Source organism: Protopterus annectens, chromosome 1.part1, assembly GCF_019279795.1.
Source record: "Protopterus annectens isolate FY-2018-M chromosome 1.part1, PAN1.0, whole genome shotgun sequence".
Taxonomy (NCBI): Eukaryota; Metazoa; Chordata; order Ceratodontiformes; family Protopteridae; genus Protopterus; species Protopterus annectens.
Window position 1 is genome coordinate 959,068,091 of NC_056726.1, and position 22,425 is coordinate 959,090,515.

The following is a 22,425-nucleotide window of genomic DNA, read 5'->3' on the forward strand; positions in this document are numbered from 1 at the left end:
AGCACCTACTTGCCTAACTGTAGTATGTTCAACAGTAAAGCACAGTTTCAGTAGTAAGCTATTTGAGTAGATTACCATATTTTAGGATTCGCATATAGAGGAAGGTTTAAGAATCCAGGAGCCCCTGGTGAATGGTCCTAGCAGTTTGGAATGTTTAGTAAAAGTATGTACAGAGAATCAAATTACTGCCTCTAAAATACTTCTAGAATCCACCACTTTCCAAAAAGCTACAGAAGAAGCCAAAGCCGCGGTAGATTTTGCCTTGACCCTTCCTGAAAGTGACTTGTTATGGTGATAATAGCATAAAGAAATGACATAAGACAACAACTTAAAAACTGACTGATTTGTACCAGTAAGGTCTGTATTTTAAATCCTTTAAAAACATGGATGATAATGTCACATTGACGTTATAACATGTATTTTTGTGTGAAGTTTTTATATCTGTATTACTGGATAGAAAAAAATGTGTACTTTGAGATAAACATACTAGTCCATTGTAATAATGTTTCATTTTTATTTTCATGAGTCTTTTAGTTTGTTGTTAGAACAACAATCTTCCCTACAGGTCTGTCTGCTTTTGTGTTTAGGCTTGTATAGTTCTAGACTGTTTCTTCCTGAAGAGTGATGATTTTTTTCAGATTTAGGATAGAAAATGGTATCTTTTAAGGAGTCAAAAGTACTTGTTTTAAGGTTCATAATATTGTTGGAAGTAAAATGCAACATTGACAAGCTTATAAGGGCCTCAGGGGCCAATAGCCTAGTAACTTGCTATGATCCTAATACCATTCTCGTAGAGACTTTACCAGTGGTAAACATGTCTTTTTTTTCCCACTACTTTCTATGAATAGTAGTTATCGAACCTGATGACCAAATTACCACATTTCAGACAGGGATTTGCCCAAGCAGTTTTAATAAATTTTGTCCAGATGTGAGATGAATTTGATATAGATGTGGGAGGGGCACCATCTTTAAAGGGAGAGTTTGTGAGAGATCTATGGACTCTGTCCCTGTACGATATGACAAGCCTTCCTGAAGTCTTAAAACTTTTAGAATCCATCTGATGAGGAAATTAACCATGTTTACGCCTTCCGTTTTGTCACACACACCAAAAATGTTTATATTATTTCATCTTTCTTGATTTTCTAGGTCATCCATCTTATCCAGTAGACAATTACTTCGTTTCATATAAAATTTAGTGTGGTTTTCTTGCTCAACCAGTCTTCCCTCAGTGTTGTTTAAACTTTTTTCTCTGCTGTCTGTGTAAGAATTTTGTTGATCTGAAGTAGTTAACTTCATTTGTCCATCAACCTGTGGGTATCGGATCCATATCGGATCTGAGCCGGCAGCTTCAAACAGCTAAGATCTGAGCTCCAAGCTCCTCCCCTTACCCATAATCCCCTGCCATCCCTCTCTGACCCCAGATCACGTTTGCTGCGGTTGACTCAACAGCTTTGAACGAGTTCCAGGCGTGGGTTTTAGTCGTTCTGTGAGAAAAATATTGCTTTTCTAATTTTTCTGTAGTGTAATATTGCTTGTTGTTTTGTGTGTTGCCCTTGTATTTAAAACCCTTTAGTTTTAATATTGTTATCTGGTTAAATTTTAGTGTAGTTTATTCCTCCCCGTGTGTGTGAAGGTGTGTGTGTTGGGCCTTGTGTGTTTTTCTTAGTTTAACTATGTCTGAGGCCGCAAAAACTTTTTTCTCTAAATGCACCGAGTGTGGCCATAAGCTATCCCCGGCGGATGGCCACACGGTGTGTTATTTGCCTTGGGGTGGACCACCTTTCCTCAGGCTGCACTGTTTGTGCAGCCTTCAACCCCAGGGCTCTAAAGGACAGGAGATCGAAGTTGATTCTGGCAGGACTTTTACCCCCGGATTCGGCTTCGGCCTCCTCTCCTTTCCCTGGCAGTGCCCCCTTCCACTCCTGCTCCGCTGGCCGGGACTCAACCTCCCACCTTGGGCCAGGAGGAGAGGGATGCTAGGCAGGAGAAGAAGAAGGAAAGACACCACAAGAGGCGGGCCGAGTCTTCCTCCTCAGCTCCGCCGGCTAAGCAAGCTGCTTCTCCCAGGGCTTCCGGGCCTTCTCCTTCCCAGCTCCATTCACCATGCTTCTCCCCAGAGCCGGAGGAGGAGACCCGGTCGCCTTCGAGGTCATCGAGGTGGCACTCCCGGCCCGCCTCGGTGGCCTCCTCCAGGTCTACCCGAAGCTTGTCTGATGCAGATATGGACCGGATGATGCGTAGGTTCCTCCAGGCCCAGCTGCAGATGGGAGTGCTCATGCCTCCCCCCCTCCGGGGGGGGAGCTCAACCCCCTTTTTCACCCCGATTGCTCCTTCTCCGACCCACTTTCAGGGTTCGGAGCCTTCGGATCCGGGTTGCATAGGAGCCGGGGGAGGTTCGGCGCTGATAGTGCTTCGTACTTCGGCTCCGACTTCGCCCTCGAGTTTGTCGGGTCCCTTTTTGGATCCGAGCTCTCGGAGCCAAGAGCTGAGCTTCGGATCCGGAGGGGTCAGTGTGTCTTCAGCTCTGGCTCGGTCGGAGCATACTGGCTGTTCGGATCCGATTGCTTTGGCGCCGATCCACACATCAGATCCGAGGGGGCTACTCTCGGATCCTAGAGAGAGCAGATCTCCCTCGGTGTTCGATGTAGTGGATAGGATATTGTCGAGGAATTCCAGGCCCCAGGCTCCGACTATGGATCAACTCTGCACTGTCTCTCAGACGGGCCTACCTTCCATCACCCGGCCCCAGGGACAGCCTGTGCCTATTTCCCAGGTCGTTCCTTTAGAGGAACAAGATGTGGTTGGTGAGGCCTCTTCGGACAGCCCCCCCGAGGAGGTCCCTCACAAACGTAAGTGCAAGAGGAGGCACTTGGACTCACCTGAGTCTTTGATAGAAGACACGGATTTAGAGGAAGGGGAAGGTTCCCCAAGGTCACCCCCCGAGGACGTCTCCTTCGGAGACATTATGGAAATGCTTCGAATTAGAGGGGGGTGGCCAGCCCAAAAGCCTTCCTTGGATGAGTCTGTGTTCCTGGAGGCATTTGACGCAGGCCCATCTACCTCTTGGGTGTCCCCTCCCGCCGATCCCCTGGTAGATCTCATCATTACCAGGGCATGGAAGGAACCGGACACTGTTGAGCCCATTCCAAAGTGGCCGGATAAAATCCTTAGTCCCCCCACTGACAGGGCGGTATGGAGCAAGGGTGCTCCTATAGATGCCATGTTGGTGGCGGCTGCCACCAAGAGGGAACTAGCCCAGGAGAGTTCCTCGGTCCATCCTCCCGACAAGGAGTCTCGGACGATGGCCCGCCTGGGGAAGCAGATGTTCGCTTCAGCTACCTTCGCAGTGAGGTCGCTGAACTATATGGCACATGTCATACGACTCCAGCGGGATCTCATCAAGGAATACGCCGGGTCGCCCCCAGAGTCCATGTCGACTGAGGATAAGAAGGTGTGCTCAGCTCGAATGGCCACTCTCAAGTCCATCTCGAACACTTCTATGCGGCTCCTCTCCCATGCCACGGAAGGAGCCACTAGAGCTAGTGGAGCGGGCGTTGTTTTGAGATGACACGCTTGGCTCCGCCTCTGCGACTTTGCGGAACCCTTCAAGGCGTCCTTCGTAAATGCCCCTTTTGACGGTTCTTCGCTTTTTGGCAAGACCGTCTGTGACACGCTGGTCCAGAGCGAGAAAGTCGGGAAGACGTCTGTCGTCGCAGTCTGCTTCTCGGCTCCCCAGAGGTCCTTCTCCAGGAACCAAGGGGGACAGAAGAAGATGTGGTTCTGGAAGTCTCAACAGTCCCGTTTCGCTCCGGACCCCTCGTCCTTCAGAGGCAGAGGAGGACAAGGTGGACGCCGGCCCAGAGGCAGTGGGGGACCGAAGAATTTCGGGTCGAGAGAACCCTTTTTGGATCAGCCCGCCCAGCAGCCCTGAAGGGTTACTTGACTGTTCCACTCTGGAGGCAGTCGGGGGGCATTTTTCGAGGCACCTGGCAGTTTGGGAGTCCATTACAACAGATCACTGGGTGCTTCAAATCATATCCAGAGGTTACGAAATCCCCTTTCTGAATCCCCCGCCCAGACCCTGGAGCCTCCCCGATGTCCCACCCAATCAAAGGGAGGCAGCAGCCGCAGAAATAAAGCAGCTACTAGAAAAAAGAGCGATCCAGCGTGTCCCCCCAGACCAGTCCGGATCGGGCTTCTACTCCAGGTTCTTTCTGGTGCCAAAAAAGACGGGGGACTTGAGGTCAATCCTCGACCTGTCCTTGCTAAACCTGTCAGTGGCCAAAAAAAGTTCCGGATGGTCACCATTCAATCCATTCTCCCCCTCGTGCAGGAGAACGACTGGATGTGCTTGATAGACCTCAAGGATGCGTACTACCACATATTGATGGAGAGACGCTCCAGATGGTTTCTCCACTTCCGGCTAGGAGCCAGTCTCTACCAGTTCAGGGCCCTCCCCTTTGGTGTCATCACAGCCCCCAGGGTGTTCACCAAAGTGTTGGCAGTAGTAGCGGCCCACCAGAGACTCCAGGGTATACAGGTCTTCCCCTACCTGGATGACTGGCTCCTGACCACCCCCAACAGGCATCTACTGTGTTCAGCCAGAGATTACTTCCTCCACCTGGCCTCTCGGCTGGGAATCACAATCAGTCTCAACAAATCTTCCCTTCATCCAACCCAGATCTTAGACTTCATAGGAGCCAGATTAGACACAAACCTATTGAGAGTCGTCTTAACTTCGGACCGGATTCGCTCCCTGAAGCTCCATGTACTGGCCCTTTTACAATCCCCGGCTCCTCCAGTGGAATTGGTTCTGAGGGCTCTAGGTTCCATAGCGGCCACGATCAATCTGCTACCTTTAGCGCGCTTGAACATGAGAGTACTACCGTGGACCTTGCAGGTTCAGTGGTCCATCTTGCTACACCCGCTGAGTGCACCTATCCCTCTCAGCAGGGCTTGCAGGAATTTCCTGCTCTGGTGGCTCCAATCCCCGGACCTCCAAATAGGGCGCCCTTTTTCTGTGTCCCTGCCTCTAACCACGGTGACCACGGATGCTTCTCGCCTAGGGTGGGGGGGGGGGCACTGCAAGGGCAGAACCGTCCAAGGCACATGGACCCATTCAGAGACCTTATTGCATATCAATGTCCTAGAGATGAGAGTGGTGCTTTTGGCGTTGCAAGCACTCCAAGCCCTTCTTCCCTTAGGGATGGTTGCAATTCAGACAGACAACGTCAGTGGTCTGGTGTATCAACAAACAGGGGGGAACCAGATCCTACCCACTTTGTCAAGAGGCCATGAGAGTTTGGGAATGGGCGATCTCCACCAACTGCTTTCTCATAGCAACGCATATCTCGAACATTTTAGCAGACAGGCTGAGTCGAACCATCCTCTCGCCGTACGAGTGGTCTCTGAACCCCAGAATAGCGAAGCAAATCTTCCTTAAGTCGGGTCAACCTTGCTGCGATCTCTTCGCGTCTCCTTCTAACGCAAAGTGCAGCGACTACTTCGCTCTAATTCCCCCACCAGGGGAATCCCCCAGAGACGCTCTGGTACATGTTTGGCCATCCGGTCTACTTTATGCTTATCCCCCTCTTCCCCTAATGCTAAAATTCTTGCAGAAAGCCTGTCGGTTGGGGAGCAGAGTAATCCTCATAGCCCCTTTCTGGCCTCGTCAAACATGGTTCCCATGTCTATGGTCTCACCTAGTGAATCCTCCATGGATTCTAGATCCCACCCCGGATCTCATCTCTCACCCATTGGGTTTACCATCTCCGAACCTGGACAACCTCAAGCTCACTGCTTGGCTGATCCAGTTCCAGTAATAGTTAGGACTCCTGGTATCTCGTCCCCTGTTAAGGCTATTTTAGTGGCTGCTCATAAACCTTCTACAAGAAAGGTTTATAACAGCAAATGGAAACGTTTACTATCTGGGCGGAGCATAGAAATTTGGATCCCTTTACAGCTCCCATACCAGCGGTGTTTTGTCAACCTTATTCGACCAAGGTGCTAGATCTTCCACGGTCAAAGTCCAGTTAGCTGAAATTTCCCATTATCATGTGGGAAGTGACCTCGGTTCCTTAGCATGTTCCAAATTATGTAAGACGTTCTTAAAAAGCACCTTCCTCTTAATACCTCCGGTAAAAGACGCAGTCCCTCCATGGGATTTAACTCTTGTCCTCCAGTCCTTGACCGGCATTCCGTTTGAACCCGCAGCCACGGTGGATCTGAAATACTTATCTTGGAAGACGGCCTTTCTCATTGCTATCACTTCGGCCAGAAGGGTTTCGAAGCTTCAAGCCCTTTGCACCAAACCACCGTACTTGGTCTTCCATAAAGATAGAGTTTCCCTCAGGACCAATCTCTCCTTCCTACCCAAAGTTGCTTCTGAGCACAATATTAATCAATCTATTAATTTGCCAGTTTTCCTTCCAAATTATCAAAACAAGTGTGAATACAAATTACATTCTCTGGACGTACATAGGCAATTGAGATTCTACTTGCACAGGACCGCTGAACATAGGCAATCTGAGCAACTCTCTGTATCCTTTGCAAAACCCTCTTTGGGCAAACCAGTATCAAAAGTTACATTATCCAGATAGATTTCCCAATGTATACTCCTTGCATACAAGAGTTCTGGTAGATCTGAACCTGAAAGAGTCCACGCTCATTCTACCCGATCGATCTCTACTTCTGCTGCCTTTTGCTCCAGAGTCACCCTGGACGACATTTGTTCAGCAGCCACTTGGGCTTCATCCCACACTTTCATTAACCATTACAAGTTGGATCTAATTTCCAGAGGGAGAGCATCCTTCGGCTCTGCAGTGCTTCAGAATATCCTTCCATGAGGACCTCCCAAGTTTGGGTAGCTGGGGACTCTGTCCCACAGGTTGATGGACAAATGAAGTTAACTACTTCAGATAAAGAAGTTATGTACTCACCATAACGTTCCATCTGAGTAGGTAAACTTCATTTGTCAGCAACCAACCCCCCCTCCATCCCCCTAACCTATAGTGCGTCCTAGAAGGATTCCTTGTCCTTTTCTCCGGATAGCACCAGGTTAGGAGTTGCAGGTGATCTTTTGTTGTAATATGCTGTTTTACCATAGCAAACTCGATCTGAGGTCAGAGGGATTATGGGTAAGGGGAGGAGCTTGGAGCTCGGATCTTAGCTGTTTGAAGCTGTCGGCTCGGATCCGATATGGATCCGATACCCACAGGTTGCTGACAAATGAAGTTTACCTACTCAGATGGAACGTTATGGTGAGTGTACATAACTTCTTTTTCGTAGTCTTTAGAAACTCTTACTGTTGCCATTCTCTTGTGTATAGTCTACTATTTTATCCACATTGTCTGTTTTTAAGGATATTTTCTGTATGGATGGCAACATCTTCTAGAAATCATTATTTGTAGAGATGTTCTGTTGTCAAGTAGTTTTGGAAACTGACATTCTTCAAGTGGGCTGTTGATATATATTCTGACAATTTTTTTTAGTTAACTTTTGACTAATAAAATTAGACCCTGAGACACAGTACAGTTTCCTTTCACTTGTAGCACTGGGTGGATCAAATTTAATAATACTGCCCTGTCTAAAACTTTCTAATGATGCAAAGGAACTAAAATCTGCTGTACTCAAGCCACCAGGTTGGTCATATACCCCCTGTTAAGTACCATTGTCTGTATTTTACCTGTTTGCTCTTGCATTTTCCAGAAGGCAGTTCAGATTTCACTTAGTGGATTCTGGTAATGTTGACTTACTGTTTGGAATATAATCCCATTTGAAGTTATGTTTATATTATTTTGATATATTTTTATATGTCTTTAATTAACATACAAACTTTAAACTCCAAACAAGGTTCTGTTTTTAACATAGACCGAGAAAAAGCTATGGGAATCATTCCACTGACTAAATAACATTTAATTTCATTTACCTAGTAAGTGTAATGTTTGTCTGAGTTAGTCCCACTAGGTAAGTACCTTCTTTTTGGAGGAGACCTGAGGTGGTATTTATACTACTGGGGGAAATTTAGCCAGGGCATCGGGGAACTTCCCTTACACTTTTTGATAGGTGCAGTGGCATTTTTTTGCAGCCAACGGAGCAACAACCAACTCAAGCAGATGGGGCCTTAGTTTAGTGGTTCATCCAGATGTGCAACACCCCCTTTTGAAGTGGTCTTTGCCAAAGAAATACAGGGCTGGATTGTTCCCTTGTGAATAATTACTAAGTGACAGACGTAGTTTGAGAAAATGTAGAGACATACTTGAAGCTGCGGTATTCAGAGTGGCACAGCCACTAAGGTTGTTTAGACCGGCAAGTTCATCTGATCACCAGTGTTGGGTATGTTTGTGCAGTCTGAAGTTTGTTTGCATGTGTAGAGAGAGCAAAGCCAGGAGACAAGATTAAGTTGATGAGATTAGCCTTGAGAAAAAGTCATCTGCTAATTTAAGATTCACTCTGCTGGTGATAGAAGGTAATGTCACACAAATGTTATCTTGAAAGTTTTCCAGCCACAGCATTTCTGTGGGCTGTAGGACTTTCATAAGTCTGAATCTGCTGAGGAGCTTTCAAACATGAATTTCACTTCTAGTAATAAAAATCTTCAGCTTTGTATTCAAGCTAAAAAAATCTTTCTGAATAGGTTTCTCATTTAAATATTGTAGTTTGGCTGGTAGACCTGAATATTCACTTTATGTCAGTGGAATCAGGAGCAGAGGAGGCATTCCAGATTTGTGGCGGGGGAAAAAACTCACAGCACTGAGATATCTGTTCCTGTTGCAAGTATGAGTGAAGAGCATGGGAGTTAAATGCCAAAGTATAATACTGGGAAGTTTTAAACAGGAAGCTCAGTAACACCTTTTCATTGTCTCAAAATACACATACATACACAGTCACATTGACTGCTAGTCAGTAAAGGAACACTTTGTTGGACTGTCACTTGAAATGAAAGGGCCTGGGCAAGAGTAATGTTGTTGAAAGCGCTGTAAAGTTACCATGGTTTTGTAAACACATGAGAATGTGCCCTCATGTAGACTAATGATCTTTTACAGAGAAGATATGTAGTTCAGTCTTAACCTGAAGGTATGCGTGAATTGTTTTAAAAAGAAAGCAAAGGCAATCAGTTTTCATGCCTGTGACAGGAAGGGTAACCAGCAATTAACTAAAGAAGCAGTGTAAGTAAATTCTTCAACAAAAAGGAATCATGAATAAAAGATGACTCTACAAAAGAATAGAATTGATACCTGTCACAGTGAGATTGAATAGAATTGATACCTGTCACAGTGAGATTTTTAAGTACTAGATTTATATATAAACATTTTGTTGCAGGCATTTGGCAAGCAAAAAATTTCCATGAGTACTCACCAGTATGTAATTTACCTCTTCATTTCTAACATCGTATGTGTCATGTGCGTTTTGCTTTGTTGTAAATGACATGTGTAGAATTGCCTAAATATTTCCAGGTAAGTGCAGAACCTGATATTGAGTTTAAGGTTCACTAAGATGTTTTGTAGCCCTTTGCCTAAAAATGTCAGAGAAATGTATATAAAAGCATCTGTTTATATGTTGTTCATCACAACAACAGGTAGGCAGCCTCTTAATAAGCTTCATAAATCAGGTTTAGCAAGCTGTGTGTAGGATTCTGTAGCAGCTGCCCATGACGGGAGTTGATTGCTTAGTAATAAATTCTTCCATGCATGCTCTCTGTTGGCTACTCAGTAAAGAATCTGAATATTTAAGTTTCATGCAAAAATATTTAACATTTGCCAGCAGATAACCACTTGGGTTATTGTGTTTTGCCATTTTTCTTTTGTCTGGTCATTTTGTTACTTTAGTCATTGTAGTTTGAGAGTGTGCTAAAGTCATTTGTTTCATTTATGTATTTGATTTTTTTTTTTAACTGGGGAATTCCTTTGGATACCTGGATTCCTTTTCAAGAGGGAGACCTGGGGTAAAAGTCGTGTATACTTGAGGTCAAAAGTGTTCTCCTACATGATAAGGAAAGCAACTCTTTAATACACAGTGTTTCACATAAGGCATACAACAATGGATATAGAATAAGTATGTTTTTTGCTCTAAGATGTTGTAATAGCGACCAGAGAATATGTACTACTAATATATTTACTGCTAACATTTATTTATTTATTTTCAGTTTGATTACTGGGAAAGTCCACTGGGCCAAGAAGTGCCCATTTTCAGTGGAGGCCCGGGGAGAAAAGCTCCATGAACAGTATAATACAATGTAGGTTACAAAATGCAAATAAAGGTTGCAAAGTGAAATACCATACTGTATAGGTTACAAAATAGAAAATAAAGGTTACAAAGTGAAATACAAGAGTAGGGTTCATACATTCGAGAGTTGCAGAGTGTAATATACATTACGAGACAGTTTAACAACTTGACGACAGAGTTTTTTTTTTTGGTTTTTTTTTTGATGAAACAATATTTATATGCTTGGAGTCAATTAAAGTCTGCTAGTTCTGGATCTTTTGAGAAATAAGAATAAGTATGAGAGTATAGTGGAGTGGGGGTAAGGAGAGCTTAGTGGGGAGTCCTTAGAATTTAAGTGGGGTGAAAGCAGGAACATTTCCATTTGGAAGATAGGTGAAGAAAAAGTTGAGTTTTGAAGGATTCAGTGTTGGGTATAGTCCTAAGTGAAGGAGGCAGAGAATTCCATTTTTTACCTAGAGAAAAGGAGAGTAAAAGCTGGCCAGCGGGTCATTTGGGTTTAAGAATGGAGATTAGGTTTTAGTGTTCAGATCTCAATGATCTGTTAGGGATGTATGGAGGAAGGATGTCCTTTAAGGCTGGGCATTTATCAGGGGAGAATATTAGTTTGTGAGCAGTGGTTAGTTGTAGATAGTCTAGGTGGTTAGGGAGTTCTAACCAGTTCATAGAGTGAAGGTTTAGGCAGTGGTGAGTTGATGTTTTGGATTTGGTGGCAAATTTAGAGATCTTATTATAGCAAGCTTCGAGCTTAGAGGTGTTGGTAACAGACAAATTGGTTAGAAGAGGGGCTCCATATAGAAGGGAATGTAGGTGGTTGCCAGGGTATGCCTAGTGGAGATGGAAAGAAAGTGATTGTTCCTATATAGCATACCTAGCTTTTGGTGGGTTTTCTTTAAGTTTTGTTGTATGTGAAGATCAAATTTGCGGTGTTCATCTATGGTAATGCCAAGGATTTTTGCAGAGGGGACCACTTCAATGGCAGTGTTAGTTTGGCTTAGGACATTGAAAGTGTTTTTGTCCAAAGAGGAAACCTTGGAGGGGATAAAAATTAGTATTTTGGATTTATTGGAGTTGGGAGAGAGGTGGTTTTGGTGCATCCAGTTCTCTGTAGTGGTAAAGGCTAATTGGGTTTTGGTCAGTAGTTCAGGAAAGTTTGGGGTAGAGCAGGCCAAGGTAGAGTCATCAGCATATTGGATGACTGTGGTGTCAGGGATGAAGGTGTGAAGGTTATTTATAAAGATGTTGAAAAGCATGGGTCCAAGGATGGACCCCTGAGGAACGCCAGTAGGTGTAGGCAAGAAGGAAGAGAAGGAGTTCTTCCATTTGACTGCTTGAGATCTATCAGATAGGTAACTGGAGAACCAGGAAAGAGTATTTGGGGAGAGATTGAGATTAGCCAGATGATGAAGAAGGTGAGTGTGGGAGATGGTGTCAAAGGCTTTTGAAAGATCTAGCAGTACTGTGGATACAATGAGTCCAGAGTCTCGTGCTTGATTGACGGTCTCTAGGAAGGATAGTAGGGCAGTTATGGTACTGTGGCCAGGACGGAAGCCATGCTGGGTGGGTGTTAGGAGGTGATTTTGAATTAGATAAGGTAAAAGTTGGTGGTGGACACATTTTTCTAGAATTTTAGATATTGGAGAGAGTAGGGTGATGGGGCGGAAGTTAGAAATAATGGTGTTTTTGCCTCCTTTGTGAAGAGGTAGGATGTAGGCTGAACGCCAGAGTTTTGGTACGTATGACTCATTTAAGGATCTATTAATCAGAATACTAATTGGGAGAGCGATACCTTCAGCTGCATGTTTGAGGAAGGAAGAGGGAATGTTGTCAGGGGCATTAGAGCAGGGCTTTAGCTTGGATAGAAGCTTTTTTGTAAAAGTGGTGGAAACAGGTTTGAGATGGAAATTGAGGGGGATTGTTTGGGTTGTTATTAGGGAATGTTTTGGTTAGCTTAGCTATGGATTCAGTAAAGAAGGTATTGAAGTGGGAGCTCAGTTCACTGTCTGATAGATTAGGGTCAGGGCAAGGGTTGTTTTGAGATCCGGGATGAAGTAGGGAGTTGACTGATTTCCAGAATTGTTTTGGGTTTTTATTGTTATTGGACTGGAGTTTATTATAGTAGTTTTTTTTTTTGTCCTTGATAATTTTTTTTACTTGGTTGCGGAGTTGGGTATATAGGAGTAAGGTAGAGGACAATTTATTTTTCTGATAGAGCTTCCAGGATTTGTCTCTGTGACGCATAATTTGTTTAGTTTCTTTGGTCAGCCATGGTGCAGAATTAGTTTTGATTCGCTTATTTCTTAGGGGGGCTAGGGAGTTAAGAGTATCTAGGAAGATAAAGTTAAAATACTCAACAACATTGTCGAGTGGGAGGGTATTTAGAGGTTGCCAGTTAATTTGTTTAAAGATGTTAGAAAAAATTAAGGGGTTGAAGTTGCTGAGGTTACGAGTTTGAATGTAGAGATGTTGGTGTTGGATGGAGCTACTTGATTGATGGATGAAGGCAGGGAGATGGTCACTGAAGGTGTCAGGGATACTGCCGCAGAGAGTGATTTTGTTTGGATGGGAGACTAGAATCCAATCTAAGATTGACCCTGGGGGGTGATTTTTGTTAGGGCGAGTAGTTGAAGAGATTACTTGGGTGAAGTTTAGAAGGTTAATGGAAAGTGAGGGGGATGGTGTGTTCATTTTATTCCAGTCGATAATTGACATCACCTAGAATATAGGTTTCATATTTTATTTGAGTTGAGGTCCAGTATAGAATATCTTCAAAAGTGGAGATATTGTTGCCTGGGGAGATGTATAAGGAAATGAAGCAGATATTTTTATGTTTATTTAATTGGAGAAGGCTTGCTGTGATTTTGGAATTTTTGAAATTAGGGGTAGGGATTTGAAGAGGAATTAGAGAGAGAAGATTGGAGTAAATTAGAGCAGAGCCTCTGCCTTTTTTGTTTAAATGGTCACTTCTGAGGATATGGTAACCAGGAGGTAATATTTCAGAGTCAGTGATATGGGGTTTTAGCCAAGTTTCAGAGATGGCTAGGATGTCGGGTTGATTGTGATTAATCCAGACTTGTACATGGTGACATTTGTTGTTAAGGCTCTGGGCATTGATAGTGAAGATCTTCAGAGTGCTAAGGGGGGAAGTGGGAGGAGAAGAGAAAGGGTGGGTTGTGTTATTTGTTGTAGGTGAGGAAGAGGGTGGAGGGATGGAGTAGTTTGTGCTGAGGCAAGGGCCAGGGTTAGGATGAATGTCTCCAGATAAGGCTAGGACATTGTAGGTGATAAGTTTTGGTCTGTAAGGTTTGTATAGTAGGTATTTTTTTAGGGTTTAGCAGAAGTTTCAGAGAGAGAGTTTTAGTTGAGGTATAGAATAGTTTGGGATGAAAAAGATGCAATAGGTTGGGTGCAGTAAGGGAGGAGGATATGGAGTGAAAGTGAGGGAGTTGGAGAGGTTGTGGTTAGGGATAGTTTGAGTAGGAGGGAGGAATGGAGGAGCATTATGGGAGTAAGAAGTAGCAAGTTACAGAGGTATTAGTAAGATGAGAAGGGAGCTAGGGAGTTGAATAGTTAAGGGGAGTTGGTAGGGCATGTTAGGATAGGGCAGGGTAATGTACAGTGTAGAGAAGAATAATGTGGAATGCTAGTTGAGAAGGGAAGGTCTAGAAGTGAATGGAGAGAGTTAGATATTGTAGGCAAGGATAATGGAAGAATGAGTGTATAGGGGTACAGGAAAATTGTAGTGGGAGGAGTAGTAGTGGGAGGGGAAAGAGAGGTGGAGTGTTCTCTGATTAGAGAATAGGGGAGGGGTAGTTGGAAGAGGACTGTGATTGGATAGTAGGTTTGGTAGGAGGAGTTTGTTAGATATAAAGTGCTGTGGCGGGTGGGAATTGGGGGCAGGGTAGGGGAGCGGAGTGAGCCCGTAGGGCGGACGGAGCAGGTTTAGACAGGTAAGTGAGCCAGTCAGCCAAAAACTAACAGTAAGCAGTTGATTACTGAGTTCCTTATTTGAGACAGGGTAGGTCAAGGGGGATAGGTAATATTGGTCGTGAAAGTAAGTAGTAGCAAAGCAAAGTAATCAGTGAGTAGCAGGTAGAGAGAGGGCAGAAAGACAGTTCACAAGCCTAGGACAGAAACATTAAAAAGCTATGGAGATCAGGGAAGAATGGAAGAGTTGCGTACTGTCCTAGTTTAGAATGCCATCTAGTGGTCAGAGTAATAACAGAGGCAAGTGAGCAGAGAGATATATCAGGGTTAGGGAAGGCTCTTAAGGAATAGTTTCAGGAGACAGCACAGAAGTGATAAAGGATCTAAATGCTAGGGGATAGAGAGGGGAGAGAATGGCTGCTGGGTATCCTGGCTAAGGTGGCATATAGTACGTACATTAGATATTAAGCAAGTGTTTAAATAATACCACTTTTAACGCATACTTTCTTGCCTCCTAGTGAACAGGGTTCATTAAGCAGGACCGCAAGTCTTTATGGTATAGTAGACTTGAATGGATTTGGTCTGCAGGGAGTCCTTTCACCAGGTAGGTATGTTCAAGGTTTAGTGTAGGATAGAAGGCTCAAACCTGTAGTATCCTTCAGTAGGCTTCTAAGAATGTACCATAATGTCTTACTGGAGCCATGTTTTTGTGGGAAGTGGACTGTTGTTTCAACTGAGCCAGCAGGAAATCCTACCCAGTATCAGTAATGTCCAAGTGTGTAGTCTAAACAAGTCCCATTAATTCTTCAAGGAGCAATCTTCAACAAAGCTGACTGCTTCTCCAGACTCGACAGAACAGCTTAAACAGTGCCAGTAGAGTTCATTTATTCATGTATTAAACTGAACATATTTCACATAAGTTGCACAGCAATGAATGTGAAATGAATACCGATATTTATCATACTCAGTGTGGAAAAGTCTTAGGACTTCCTGCCATGCTGAAGCCTGCAGCTGGCCCGAATAACTAAGTCTTTCACCATCCCCATCTGATGGACATCCTTGCAGTCCAATGTCAGGACATCAGTGGTATAAACGTTTATTCGCCTGCACCATTTTCAATTTTTTTTTTTTTTTTGACTTGTTTGTCCGATGCGGTACTGCTAATGTGAGCATTCAGTCCATCGGTTGGCTTGAAATAACAGAGGGTTCAGCTAAATACTCCATCGGGGAACTTTTTTTTTAATGTGTTAGTGTTTTGATGTTGGATTTTAATGTTTTAAAAAAAGTCAACAATTACCTAGCGTGAGGGAAAAAATCCCCCAAACCGACTACTACTCTTATTGCTTGTTCTTCTTGGGACCTCAGATCAGTGTACCAAACTGTATCTTTTGTGCTAGATGTAACAAAAAAAAAAAACGTTAAGCACAGGGCTGAATGACTCCAGCAGCATTTAGAATCACTTGGGGCTCTGCCTTTGCATGTCATGGGATGCACCGGTTCTCAGACCATCATCCCAAAAGTGTGAAAATACAAAAGCCCAAAGGAGAAGGATGTGCAGGAGGGCAAATACATATCTGTGTCCAACTTCCCCACCTTTTCTAGAGATTGCCAACTCAGATGAGGCCCCTTTAGCAGTCTTATGGTCCAACACCTGTTAGGTCCGAGTCCACTGGTGCATCTCCTCCAGAGGGCCCAGTCCTCGCTTGCTGACACCAGACCACTGTCTGTTGTGCCTGAAATCACTAAGCAGGCCACAGCTTCCAAGACAGAGTTCTGGTGACTGAAGGTGAAGGCAGTATTTCCTTGGTTATAATTTAAGAATTACCTGGGAACCAGATAGAGGTTGCAACCTCCTGCCCATGACCTGACGCTTTTTTGCCCCTCTCAAGCCCTAGACACCCAAACCAAAAAGGCAGGTACGTTTGCCCCCGCCAGCACTGCTCAGATTCCCCCCACCTCCTCAACCCAGATCTCTCCACAGGACTTAGGCTGGTGCAGGACTTCATGAAGTCTAGGCAGACCATCTTGATTAAGGAACCCATGTCAGGAACTTCCCTTGGGGAAAGAAAAAGGGACACATCTCACCAGGGAGATAAGATTCCTCATAGTCAGATGACTGAGAGACTCTTGCCTATGTTAAGCATTTTCACCCTCGGCAGTATTTGAATATTAACTCAGCAAACACTTTATCCTCAGCTTTGCCTCCTGAGGACATATCCTTTGGAGATACCCTTCACAGAATAAAGGAATCCTTAATTGGGAGTGTAGGGAATTCTCTCAGACTCAAGCTAACTAAAGAAAGCTCTTGAAGCTCCTTGCCCCTAGACCCCTGGCTATACCTCAAGTCCACAAAGTCTTAGACAATATAATTGCAGACATATATTTGCAGCCTGATCCTTACCCCTTGCCCCCTGAAAGCCAGACCACTTTTATAGTTGCTTGAGTCTCACAAGCACCTCTGTAAGAATCCAATAGTGGATCTTGCTGTGGTGTCTCTGCAATCCACCAGGGGATCTTTTCGGTCTGCATCCAAGAATCCTTTGCCAGATGATAGGGAGAGTAGATTCATAGACCAGCTTCACAAGAAGGCATACTCCTCAGACACCTTGGCCATGAGAACTCTGAACTGCGAGTTCCATATACTCGTATACCTGTGTCAGTCCAGGAATAAACCAAAGATAGTAGAGGGGATAAGAACCTCAGAGGAATATCCAGGAATTGTGCAGTGTAGGCCTCCAGGTTTCCAGACCTTCACATAAATCTGGCTTTGCTGCATTGGATGCATTATGCAGGGTGGCTGCCACAGGGATTGTAATAAGGTGACTTTACTTGGCTGGAGGATTCAACCCCTTTTTGACCATTTAAAAGCTAAGTTCACAAATGGTTTGCTAGACAAGGTGCATCTGTTTGTGCTCCCTGTGGAAAAGGTGTTTAGGAGACTGGACCACAAGGGGAAATGTGCAAAATTAGTTGAGGAATTTTCCCTTTCCCCAGCAAGTAGTGATCATTTTCACCTAATCAAGGAAAAACAAAGACACTCAGGGAGAAAAGAAAGTGGCAAACCAACCAGTGTCCCATACCTGGGGGGTCCAAGGACCTGTCTCCTCCATGGGAGCAGCTGTGATTGTGCTCATCACCTTCCTTCCCTCCTTGGGAGGGAGACTGATCTCCTTCAGTCACTGGGATCGGATAACCCAGGACACAAAAAGTGCAACAGGTAGTCAGAGGTGGGCTATTCCGTACAGTTATGGAAAACTTCACCCTTCCTAGGAATTTCCACACTTCCAAATATCAAAAGAAAACAATCCCACCTCTATTTGAGGATCTGTTTCAGCAGGGCTCCATCCAGCCAGTTTTTCAAGGAGAAGCAGGTACAGGATTCTACTCTTGCAGAAAAGAAGGAAACTGGAGACCCATTCTAGACCTTTCAGAACTTAACAAATTCCTGTTAGTACCAAAATTCAAAATGTTAACAGTTCAAAGGCTCCTGCCCCTTAGATTCTCAGGGGCTTGTGTAGTAATTCTGGATTTGAAGGGCACCTACCTTCATGTTTCTATCATTCAGGAACACAGGAGATTACTGTGTTTTCAGGCAGTGGGATGATGCTACCAATGTTGTGCCTTGTTTGGCTTTAGTACAGAATTCAGTGTGTTTATAAAATGTCTGGAAACATTTGTTACTTTTTGCGGAACCAAGGGGGTTCATATTTACACATACTTAGATGATTGCCTGATCCAGGCATCATCGCTAGCAGAACATCTGACAGTCATGCAGATCACCAAGAATTGCTTTCAGAAGGTGGGCCTTACCCTCAATGTCCAGAAGTCACAGCTGATATCCAGCACCATACTCTCTTGGGGGCAGACTTAGATTTGGTTCAACCAACAAGAGGGCATTTCTCTCAGGAGACCAATTATTGTTCCTGTCAAATTTACCTCGTACATATTTCTGAGGGTCTTGGGGGGGGGTACATGGCTTCTTTTCTAATGGTCTTTTTGGCAAAACTGCACTTGAGGAAATTGCGTGAGAATGTATTTGATAATGATCGAAGAGGAGTGGCAGTGTTTGCTCTGTGCATTGTTGAATTAATTTAGTGTAGTGGGATCTATGTTTTGAGGGATATTTATTATTTATTTATTTATTTCATTTGTTAACCAGGTAATGTCCAACTGGGCCAGAAGCCTGTCTTCAGTGGAGATCCGGGAAGAAAAGCTCCCAGAAGGTTACATAGAATGTCTTAGATTTAAGATAATATTTGAGATAAGCAAATTTTAGCAAGAAAAAAATAGAACGTAAGTATTTATGCAGATGCAAATAGAAACTGCAAATAGAACTTCAATCTACAAGGTTCTTAACATGGTGTGTACAAATAAAGCAAAATTAAACAAAACATTTTTACCATGCATATCTCATTTAAATTAGAAGATTCAAATACAAGGTGTCTGTAAAGTTAGCAAGAATTACAACAGTTTTAGCATACTTTTTTTTTTTTTTTTTAAACAAGTTATATTTTGAGTGTAAGAAGGCTTAAGTGTAAGGAGGTATAGAGCAATATGAGCAAAGGAGTTGGAATCATTGTGGGTTGAAATGATTAGCCTGGGTGGTAACAGGAACAAAGTCTGTATTCTGAGAAATATTCCTTAAGGGTAAGCTTACCCACGGTGGTGGTGCTGCGGTAGCGTTGTCGCCTCACAGTAAGACGCTGTCCGGTTCTATTCTCAGCTAGAGCGTCTTCTGCGTGGAGACATGCGTGAATGGGCGTACCTTCTTTGAAGGTTGTGCGTCAGGCCTGGCAAGCCGGTACGTAAAATTCAACTGCCAATCAGCGGACCGGAGTTCCGCTGTGGCGACCCCTAACCGGGAAAAGCCGAAAGACACAAGCAAACAATTCCTTAAGGGTAAGCTTAAATGTATGTGTATCGTTAATAGACAGAATATGTTGCAGAATAGAATTCCATTGTTTGGCGATAATATGGAAGTACAAGGAGTTGCCATATGAATTTTGTGCTTTGGTAATCCTGAAGAGTATTTTATCAGCAGACCTAAGGGAAGTTAGATTTCAGTAGGGTTCAACAAGATTTGATAGTAATGGGCAGTTGTCAGGTTTGTAAAAATAATTGTGTGTGCAGCTAGTAAGTGATTCAGGGTAAGTAGATGAGAGTATTTCTATGGGCTTAGTTTTTCATGTAAGTAATATATTTGATAACCTTCCAGACACCTACTGTGCAACCTGAATGTCAGTTCATACTGATTTTGGTAGTGGACTTGTTTTATTCAGCTCTGTCTAAGAAGGTATGCTTTTCAGCCGTGTGATTATTTATTGACCTGATGAGTACTCCTCAGAAAAAGCATGGAAGTTGAATGCATGGTGTAAAACTACTGCATCTCTGCCTGGCCTTTCCACCTATCCAGATTTTTTCTGGACTAGAACAGGAATTTAGAACAGTTATATGGTAGTCTGGAAAACATTGTCTAAACTACGGTATTCTGTTTAAGAAAACAAACAGAATACTGGTGTGTTTTTTTTTAAATTAAGTTCTCTAATGCAATGTGATCAGGGAAAAATAAGTTACCCAAACTAAATTGTATCACAGAATGGGAGTGGATGTGGGTGGAGAATACAGGGAAAGGGGGGGGGGTGTGGTGTTAGGAGTGGTGCTAGGGTATAGCCTCTGTTCAGTTTCAGACACAGAAAAAGGTGGGCAACCCTATCTCTGTCATGTGTCACTCAGAATTCCTAAGTAGTAGTAGTAAAAATGAGTTATGTATGTATTTTGACTGAGTTCCAGTTTGACTGAAGTCATTTCCTCTTGAAGCCTAGGGAGGAAAGCTTCAGGCATTGTAGGTTTAGTAACAAAAAAGCCCTCACCATTAACATAATTCCAAAACAAAACATGAATGTGTGTGCAGACAGTCCTGTAACTGCGAAGAGGACTGGTGCATGTGTCAGCAGTAATTAAGCAGGAGGCTGAGGACATTCAAATGTAGTATTTACATGTCAACTGTAACTTTAGTCCTTAGCACATCATTAACAACAGTGAATTGTAGAGAAGGTATTGTTACCGGAACACAAATGAGGTTATGACATGGGTAACCATCCAAGACAACACAACTATCAACAGCATATATTGTGCTCTGCTTGATAAATGCAGGATAACAAAGCATTCATTATATTGAAAATTATTGGGTTTGATCCCAACAATGTTGTAGTATATTTTATTTATTGTAATTTGTTAGCCGGGTTAGTCCGTCTGAGCCAGAGACCCATTTTCAGTGGAGACCTGAGGAGAAAAGCTCCAAATACAATTATAGTTAATCAAGAGAGCACTAAAATTATAATAGTTATATTAAACAAGATCTTATACATAAGATGAAATCCTCTATATTATACAGTTATGAATTAGTTTCAGCAGTACAAGTACAATAACAGCAGGACAAACCATATGCAAAAATCCTTACAAGAACAAAATATAGGTATACTGAATTGATATCAATTTGAAAAAACAGAAAATAATTATAGTAAGAAACTAGAGATAGGAAGAAAAGCTGTAGGATGTCATGTTGGAGCTAGGCAAGGACAGGACCAGGACTTTAGTAGGTAGTGTTTAAGTTCTAGTTTGAATTGGAACTTGTGGGAGATACTTCTTATAGTTAAGAAGAAGGGAGTTCCTCCTTTAATATGGAGCTTCTCTGTTACACTCTAAAATCAGGACAAAGACATCTTTAAACACTTGTCTGGTAAAAGGGTACTCAATACAAGTTTTGTTAAGCATCTCTCAGCCCTGTTAAGCTCTAGTCATGTGTTAGAACATAACAGTGGCCAGTTTGAATCACCGTAGAACAGTGGCAAGTAGCTAACTTAGCTTTAAAGGCTGTTAGACATTTGACTATCTCTTGCACACACTGAGACACAAGTATGGCAGAATGAAGTGCTTTTAAAGCATTGATGGGCACTTAGGTCTTGACTGTTTTCTGTGTGTCTACAGTACACGTGTTAACAGCTTGAAATGATTGCCTGCATACTTTTATCGGGTGTTAGTGATGTTTCCTATTCAATTCCTTTCAGGAGTTAGTGGCTTTATAGGTAAACATTTTCTCCACCCTGGATAGGGTTGCTGAGCATGCATACTTTCTAAGGAATTAATTACAGGAGTAGTTTTGCATTTGGGTCATTATTTAATTTGTGGGGATGAGAGACAAGGAGGGTCATGGTGGAGGAGGTTAGTTCTTTTGCATATTTAAAGAAGTAAAAACTGCAGAAATATGGCTGCCAAATGCACCTCAAATAAGCCTTTACTGTATCTTGCCAGCTTTAGATATAAAGACTGGGAAAAGCAAATTATTACACAAAAGGGAATTGTTTCAATTTGACTAAATCTCATTTAGCTGAAGACCACTTGGTCAGAACCTCTTAAATGAAATGGCACTGTTGTGAACATCCAGTTAGTTTATTTCAAGATGCAGAGACCCCTGAGAATTTTTCAAAGTGAATCATGTAGGGCTCTCACTCTGGATAGAAATGTCGAGATCTTTGCCTTCCCCAAAACAAAATACTTTATTTTTGTCTAGTCTGATTTTCAAGAAGTGGCTCTTCAGGTATTCACACCATTAATGTCTTCTGCAGAAAGGGCTTCAGTAAATCATCCTAAAGCCGTACAGATACAAATTGTTTCTTGTAACTTGACACCAGAAAGAACAAATCATAGTTTCAAAGTTCCGTCTAATGCTTTGTGTATATTTTGATTTCCCAGTAATAAAATACCTGAAATGCAACATGTAAAAGAGCAAACCACTACTGTTTCTGTGCTTTGTTTTCCTTCTGACTTGTGTTTTACTATTAAGTTGTGTGTTTTACTGACTAGGGTATTCAGATGGGTGATAGCTATTTACAGAGGCAGTTTCAGAAGAAAATCTTTAAAGACAATATTTAAATGTATTCAGTAACAGAGATCATTAGTTGATAATTTTGGTAATGAGTAGCTAGACATAGTACAACATAATGATGTTTTGTAAGGTGTTCAGCATTTGGTACAGAATCAGGGTACAGAATATACTAGACACGTTAGTCACTCAGCAGTTTCATTAGCTATAGCACTGTAAAGAGACCCACATTTTTGCAACCGCATATTTTGCAACATAAGAGTAACTTTGCATTTAAGTCATTATTTAATTTGTGGGGAATGAGAGATAGGAGGCTCATGGTGAAGGAGAGGTTAGTATTTTTTTTTGCATATTTGAAGAAGTAAAAACAGCAGAAGTATGCTGCCAACTACATC

At 43.0% G+C, this 22,425-nt stretch overlaps 1 protein-coding gene across 3 annotated transcripts in view; it reads left to right on the forward strand.

Annotated features, from left to right (window-relative positions):
• TAF1B (TATA-box binding protein associated factor, RNA polymerase I subunit B) overlaps positions 1-22,425 on the forward strand; it is a 1,822,186-nt gene that overhangs the window by 1,089,240 nt on the left and 710,521 nt on the right. The gene's annotated exons all lie outside the window — the stretch shown is intronic.